Below are 7,989 nucleotides of genomic sequence, written 5' to 3'. Positions count from 1 at the left end.
CCATAGTTTTGAGGGCACTGATGACTTTGAAATCAAATGAAAGCCATCTATCATTTTTATTTTTAAAATTATATATACGTTAAATACAAGATTTTACATAAAATATCAAGTTAATCAAGGACCTCTTGTAGAGACTAAATATGTTTCTAAAAATATTTTCAAGTTCAACCAGAGCCTTCTAGCATTTACCTTTTTTCATAGAGGACAGCCCAAAGATAATAAATTAGATTCACAGCCCCCGTGATCGAGATGAAGAAACTGTTTACTGAGAACTGATGTAACAAGACCAGGGTGAAGCCAGGCAGTGGCAGCACTCCAGCCTAGCAGAACACTTTCTGCTCCGCTCTGGTGTCAAGAGATAAAGAATGAGAGTTCTGTGCATACCTTCTGCAAATTATAATTTGCTTTGTATGGAACGTTCATTAATGGCTTTTGTTTTCTTGTCCTGAGGCACACGTCTCTTCTCTGTCTGTTTATGCCTTTGGCAAAAGAGTTCATTTTTTGCCATTATTTATTATTTGTACTTGTCAGATTTTTAATTATATAATTAAGTTGCTATTGGTCTTCACTAATAAAAAAATATTATCAAAGTGTTGTGACAGGGCTGTACCAAATAAGGGCTGAGGTCACCGAATGTAAAAGAAAATTTAAAGATTCCAAGCTACAAGATATATAATCTGTTTCACTCAGGGGCAAGCTTCACCAGGCCTAGAAAATTCCCAGTTTTAGTAATATCCATTGAACAGAGACAATATTAGTTCTGTGTTATTCAATGAAATGACATTATGCCAGTGGCCAATGTTCTAAATAGAAAATTTTAGAAAAATAAAATTAGGACAAACAAGTAAATTTTTTTTCAGTTCCTTTCTATGAAAACAGCAATTTTGAGAAATAAAACAATTTAGACCTACACAGGTAGTTTGCCCTGAAGTAACAAAACTGAGGTCAGGAAAGTTTATGTCATTTACATAAGGTTACATACTGATTGGGTTCTTTTTATGCCATTCTCATTCCAGTCAACTTCACTGTTTTATTTTGTTTTTTATTTCTTGTTTTAGTGTCTTTTCTTTATATACTTTATGTATGCTTTTGTTTGGCCCCATTAATAGCATTCATAATTTGAGATACCCGTGTCTCTAAGATATAGAGGTTTGGGGGGTGTAGATTAAAACATTTACAGCACATTTCATGGGCTGTATACTTTTTTAAATTAAAGTAGACATTCTTTAAAATGAATATTTAAATAATCAAAATTCCCTAAGAAGAAAAAAATCCTGAATTTATGCTCATTAACATCATCAGCTAGACTGCATGCCCGTAGATAAGATACTATGTAGATAATAAAATATATAGCAATGTTATAAATTATTTTTATCTTGAATAAAAATTTTTCTTTTTCATTTTTTTGTAAGAAATTGTCTCTGAGTCTTATCTTTCCCTCCCACTGTTAGGAAATGAGGCTTTCAAAAAACGCCCTTATACTTCTTCTTGTACATGAGCTGTATTGTGCAACCAGTTTTTTGGCCTTTTTCCCCATTTCATGTGTGTAAGTCTGACACAGAAGAGTCCTGGAACAAAGCATTCCCAGTTCTCTCTGTGAGAAATCTGCTGACACCTGAACTGGCTTCTACTGGAATTTGTTTTTGGCTGATCTTTACATGACCTTTGAAATCCTGGCATCTGACCTGCCTCAAGCCTGGACTCATGGCTCTAAGCCTAGCTGCTTCAGGGACTTTGTCCTCCCAATCTAGTATTTTCTGGACCTCTCCGTCTGTCTTAACCCTCTGAAGCCAAGCAATAAGAAGCTGGCATTTTCTGGACTTCTTTTTTGATCTCAACCCTATGAAAGATGAAATACATAAAGCAAAAGACCACATACCTCTTCCTTGTGGCTGTTCTGTCCCAATAAATGTTCCAATGCTGAAAGATGTGCTCATTGAGTGAGGACAATGGGATAAAATGGAAAATGCCAGATACTGGGAAATCTTTGGCATTTATGTACAAAAGGAGCCTCAGCCAGGTGATTCAATATTTTGCTTAAAGGGTTCTTCTAAATGAAAGATGGCTGAAGTTTGAAGATAGGCAGATTAAAATATTAAAAAATGTCCAAGGCTATGAATCCAAAAATAATAATTTTAATAATACATTCTTTCACACTCAGATGCACTTCTTGGTTCTGGCTTAGTTTATTGGCAGATGTGCCAACATCCTCCTGGGTAAACAAATGGAGTCCTTGCAGGGCTTCTGCCCAACTGGAAAAGGGAAGTTCCAGCCATCTCTTAATAAAGCATTTCCTCTAGAGATTTGCAACTCAATTTTGTAGACCTAATGAGTTTGAAGATGACTGGAATAAACATTAAAACTTTGGTAGCAGCTTAGCCGAATTCTGGCTAATCTCTATGTCCTCTGTGATTTGCCCTTCACAGATGCAAGCTCCTCACAGCTATTGCTAACCAAGATTATTAGTGCCATACAAAGCCAATTGAAAACAAGTCGAGTGACAATCCTTGTTGTCTATCTTTAATTTACAAAGGGAAATTCTCTGGGCAGTTTTCATTAGCTCCTAGCAAGTTTAATTGGATGAAAACATTGCATTCATGATCTTTGATACCATGTGTTGATACAAATTAAAGCACAGCAGCTTCTAGTCACGGAATTTTGCTTCGCAAATGCCTCCAGAGGATTAGGCTAGAAAAAGGAGGGTCCTTAACAGAATTATTACAAATCTCCGAGGGTGCAAATTGACACTTGTGAATATCAACATTTGGTATCAAACAAAAGCACAAAAGTTCAGATAAATATATGTATAAATAAACACTCACGAGAAACATATAATGAGTTCAATATAGATATTGCAATTAGGAGTCCTCTATTACATGAAATGGTGATAGGTACTTTTATAGAAAGAATTCGTTTAAATATATCACAGTATATGAATCCTTTCTATGTGATATCATAACACATTGAAAGTTTCTGATCAATTTGAATTGATAAGCATAATCAGTTATGACTTATTAACTGAATTTGGTCCATAGAAAGCATTCAATCCTGGTTATTTTGTGTATGATTACATTTATTACCCTGATGAAATAATCTTTTGGCCTGAAAAATAAATTAATCTGCTTTAGTAGGAGAAGGTAAAGGGGGAAGCAGAAGACTAAGATTTAATACATTTCCCTAATAAGATAATCACAGAAATAGAGTCATGTCCAGTATCCCCTGATCCTTCTGAGGGGGTCAACCTTTGGAAGGCTGACCCTTACTAAACAAAATCATAAATTCCTTAATCAATGTCAATTATTAATTAGGATGTATGCCTACTCCTGCAGACCAGAATGCTTGGATGGACATTCACTCTCCAAAGGGGAGTCACGCATTGCTTGATGAATATTCCTTATTACAGAGCAAATGAAAATCCTCACAGAAGTGTCTCAATTATAATAGTGCTTATTATCTACATTTTCTACCTATGGTTATAGCTGTAAAGCAGATTGAATATTTGAGTTAGCTGTTAATTCCTCTGGGCATTGACAGATTCTGACTTTCTTTCTTTGACTAGACCCCAGTGGGTAGCTTGTGCCTTCATGTTGTGAAAGGGGTTATCACTTTTTAAAAAATCCACTTAATGAATCTGCACATACTTTGTTGAGATATGACAAATATATAGCATGCATGTTTCCACTCCCTGTTCCAGTGGTCAAGACAAATGTTTCATATCCATCACAACATTGTAACCCAGGCATGCAGAATCCCTGATGAGAGTTCTGACAGGCTGCCAATAGCAACCTATGAGGATGAATACAAGAGTAAACAAGTTTTGATCCTTCCCTGACTATGTCATGAGTTCTGGAAAGTGCTCTGGTCTTAACAGGAAAACAGCCAAACGATCCTTAGGGAAGGCTTTCCTTGAAAATGGCTAACTTCTTTCAATGATTCTTGGTAATTTCAGATTCTGACAATAACACTTTCAAGCCCATCCCTAACTCTAGTATATGTGCTCTGCTTAAATAATATAGTTCCATATTTTACAATAACATCTTCAACCAGACAATGGTCATTTTGGCAGAATAGCAAAAATGTTTGAAAGCTTTTAAGTGATGTCTAGAAACATTTTAAACCTTTTTTGTATAAATTATGCATGTAATTAAAAATATTGGTAATAATTCATTTGCTTGAATAGTCATAAACTTTAAGTATGATATGTTTTATTATTTTAATTCAACCCCATTTTTTAATTGGAAAAAATGAAATCAGTTTCAGCATTAAGAGTCTTTAATAATGGTTTAAATGAAAGATCATGCCAATGGTTGTAAGGAATTAATTCTAATTTCTAGAATAAATCAGCAAAATACATTTTTTGCTATTTAGAAAATGTTTCCTAAAAGAAAAAAAAAGAGCATTTGTATGCAAGCACATGCCTTTCCTTCTTATGCAAATATCAAAAATGCTTTAATTTTCCTGAACACATAATGACATTATACATTGCAGTGAAAGATTCATACAGAATCATGTTTATGTGAAAGTAAAAGTTCCTGTGTAGCAATACACACATGAAAGACAAAGAAATTATAATAAGCAACTCAGTAAACATTTAAGTAAAATGTGTGCCATAATAGTGGTATTGTAATGGGTTGTTTATTAGTAGATGTAGTTGAAACAAATGACAGGGAGACATGGTGCTTATACCTTGTTACAATAAGTTTATCTTTCTTATTGTCCCCTAATGTTCACAGTAGAGGAGGGAATGTTTTCCCCATCTTCCCTTTTTCTACGTCTGCCCAAAGGAAGAGAATAAAGTCCTCATGTCTCTCCATGTTTCTGCTTCTGACACTTCTTTACAGAACACTCTCCAGGTCCCATGGATCTCAGTTAGTGGGGAACAGGAGGAGGCAAATGTGGAGGGGTTCTAGGCATCATGTACCCCTACGTAGTCTTTCTCTTGCTGCTTACTGCAATGGCTCCAGTGGATACTCCTCCTCACTCTGAACCAAGCAGAGAAAGCTTAATAGATTTCAGGCCTTGCCCCTAAATGGTTTTTGTTCTTTTGATTCACAAAAGGCAAGATTTAACTCTACCTTTATGTCTAAAATCATACTGAATTTCCTAGGATCCAGGCCAGGAAGCGATTTCAATTATCATACTTTGTGCAGGATATTAACCTAATTTATCCTAATCTCATGTTCTCAAATCAGGCACAAAACTCCCAGACTCACCCATACTCCACGTCCCTGCCTTCTTAGAACACTGTCTTCTTCACAGTTCTTGGCAGACTTCTCTGAAGGCCTTAATTTGAATAATTCAGGATTGTATGTTAATGCACATAACTCATTTATTGATATTTTACATTGTGAGACAGTTCAGACATGTGAAAGGTAAAGAAGGATCTAATGAGCATGTTGGCACACATCACTTGTGCTACCAAGGAGTACAGACGGAGGTAGCTTACGCTGTGTGAAAAACACAGGGTTTACCGCTGGAGCATCTGGGTTTGAATCCTGACTCTCTCATGTTCTAGCTGAGTGACAGTAGGAAAGTTACTAAACCTCTCTGTGCCTCAAAACTGTCATCTGTGAAATAGGGGTTAAAATTAGAGCCTAAACCATAAAGTTATTGGTAGGAATGCAAGTATTAATACACGTAAAATACTTATATATGTGCTTGGCATTTAGTAAAGTACAGTGGAGGTATTTCCTATTCTTACTTAAGAAATAAAATTTCTTAATACAGTTAAATTCCTCCCATGAATACATCATACTTCCTTCAATCAAAAATATCTATTATCCCCAACTGAGTGTTTATCATTTCTCATATATATATATGAGGAATATATATATTTGTATGTGTACTATATACACATATAAACATACATATTCACAGGAATTATGTATATATGTATATACATAGATGTATACATGTATGTATATAGATGTATACAGATACATGTTCAGTCTTAGAATATGTACCTGTTTTACTTTCCTAGATAATAACAAATTGTTCGTTAAGGTAGTTAAGATAATTTACACTTCTGATAGGTATGTTTAAGACTTCCCATTGTTTCACATCTCTAAATCCCAATAGTTGGCATTTTCAGAGTTCAATATTTTTGTGAATATCATTGTGTGAAATAATTTTTATTGTGTATGTTTTTAAACATTTTTATTCTAGTCTAATTTGGCATTTTGAATTATATTTACTGAGTATTCAAATTTTCTCTTCTATGAATGCTATTTGCCCATCTTTCCATTGTGTTATCTTGTTCTTTATTTTATAGAATATTCTATATACTAATTATGTGTTTTTTATATGTGTTTCAAATATTTTAGACAGTAGTTTATGTGTGCATTGGTTTTATTGATATGATATATGCAACTTTTACATTTTAATATAATTATGATTATCCTTTTTATAATTTAGGTTTTTGGTATTTTGTCTAATAAATGTTTACCTTATGCTAAAGTGAAATAAAACAAAAACAAAATTATTTGTTATGTATCTTGAAAATATACATGACAAAGATTTGAAGTAAAAATCTGGTATAAATGGTAGCCATGGTTTCTACTGTGTAATGGCATTCTAGGCAATTTTTCTCATTCTTATTACTGGCTCTTTATAATAATTCTATTCTTTTATAACCACTCTGCCAAGCATGACATCAGTAATAATAAAAGTTTAAGAGACTGTGAGTAAGTTTACAGCCACAAACAAACATACATGTTCATGTAGACTAGAGACAGCAATCTAAGTGTCAAGATGGAAGACTGGGAAGAAAACACAATCCATGGAGTGTGACATTTTTTTTTTACTTGGAATCCCGTGGGGATCATACTTACTGAAAATTTCCGTTGATTAAAATGGCAATCTCTTTTGAATTAGTATGCAAAACACACTATACAGCCTTCACCCAGGTTCTTCAAGTGTTTTGATAAATAACGTCCTTTGATTGAGTGTGTTTTGAAAAGGGGGCTAACCGGGGAATGAGAGCAGAATGGTTACTAACCTGGCAAAGAGGGGACGATTATCAAACAGCAAGCAGCCTCCATATAAATAATGTGTGTCTCTCCACCACTCATTCTTTGACAGCTGGCATCTACTTCACTCTAGCAAGCTGAGGTCTCTCCTCCTGATTAGGTCACCTCCCTTGATGATCATAATTCCTAGTGTCACAACAACACAGAAATAACAATAAAGCAATGATAACAACAAAGCGTTCTGAGCATTGACATAGCTTTCATCTCTGCAAGTTGTAAGGTTTTGTAAATTGTCTCCACTTTGTAAATGTGCAAAGGAAGACTACTAGATTTGTTTTCAAACTGGGGCTTTTATCTAACAGATGATGCTATCAGTTAGTGGTAGGGTTTCCTTCACCCCTCTCCTAGCAAAACACTTTTATCATTATTCTCCAACTGATCAAGTTTGAACTGTTTGCTCCAGAGGGATTAGATAGGACACTGTTGCTTTTTAAGGATGCTCTGTTGGTACAAGGTGAAGTGGATTGTGAAAATTCTCTAATGAATCTGGACAGGTAAGCAGCTCTCCATAATTCAAAGTCCCTCCTTCCTGAAACAACTATGCATTAATCTTAGTGTCCAGTTTTGGATGAAATATGGTATGTATTTTCTATGGAGCCACACAGTCAGATCCCTAAGCTCTCCTGCAAGCCTTAGCATTCCAGCTGCCTTTCCTCCTCACCTTATACTTCTCACCACCAACAGATCCCTTGAGGGTTATTCTTCATGTTTAGCCATATAGAGAGACAGTCTTTCTAGTGCCTCCCTTGATGCCTGTGGAACCAAACACTCAGGACATTTATTTTATGGGGAAACAGACAGACATATAAGGAATTACAAACTTGGGGATGTTAAAAATTGTTCCAGACATGCTCCTTGGTTAACAGTCCCTGACTCCCTTCTGGGATAGTAACTAGGCACCATACTGTTTTTATGGCTCCAAGAAGACCAATTCTTCCCCAGTGTAGGCTGAAGAGGCAAT

General features: G+C 35.1%; 1 long non-coding RNA gene across 1 annotated transcript; it reads right to left on the bottom strand.

The window, feature by feature from the left end:
• Window positions 1–4,927: 4,927 nt before the first annotated feature.
• Window positions 4,928–7,021, bottom strand: LOC123645983. The gene is made up of 3 exons (XR_006737752.1): window positions 6,998–7,021; window positions 5,214–5,283; window positions 4,928–4,982 (listed from the first exon to the last, which is right to left on the bottom strand). It is a non-coding gene; the product is annotated as an uncharacterized LOC123645983 (long non-coding RNA).
• Between the last annotated feature and the right edge of the window lie 968 nt (window positions 7,022–7,989).

This window comes from Lemur catta, chromosome 10 (genome assembly GCF_020740605.2).
Source record: "Lemur catta isolate mLemCat1 chromosome 10, mLemCat1.pri, whole genome shotgun sequence".
NCBI classification, from domain to species: Eukaryota; Metazoa; Chordata; class Mammalia; order Primates; family Lemuridae; genus Lemur; species Lemur catta.
Note: the sequence above shows the minus strand (reverse complement) of the source record. Positions and strands in the feature narration are given on the sequence as shown.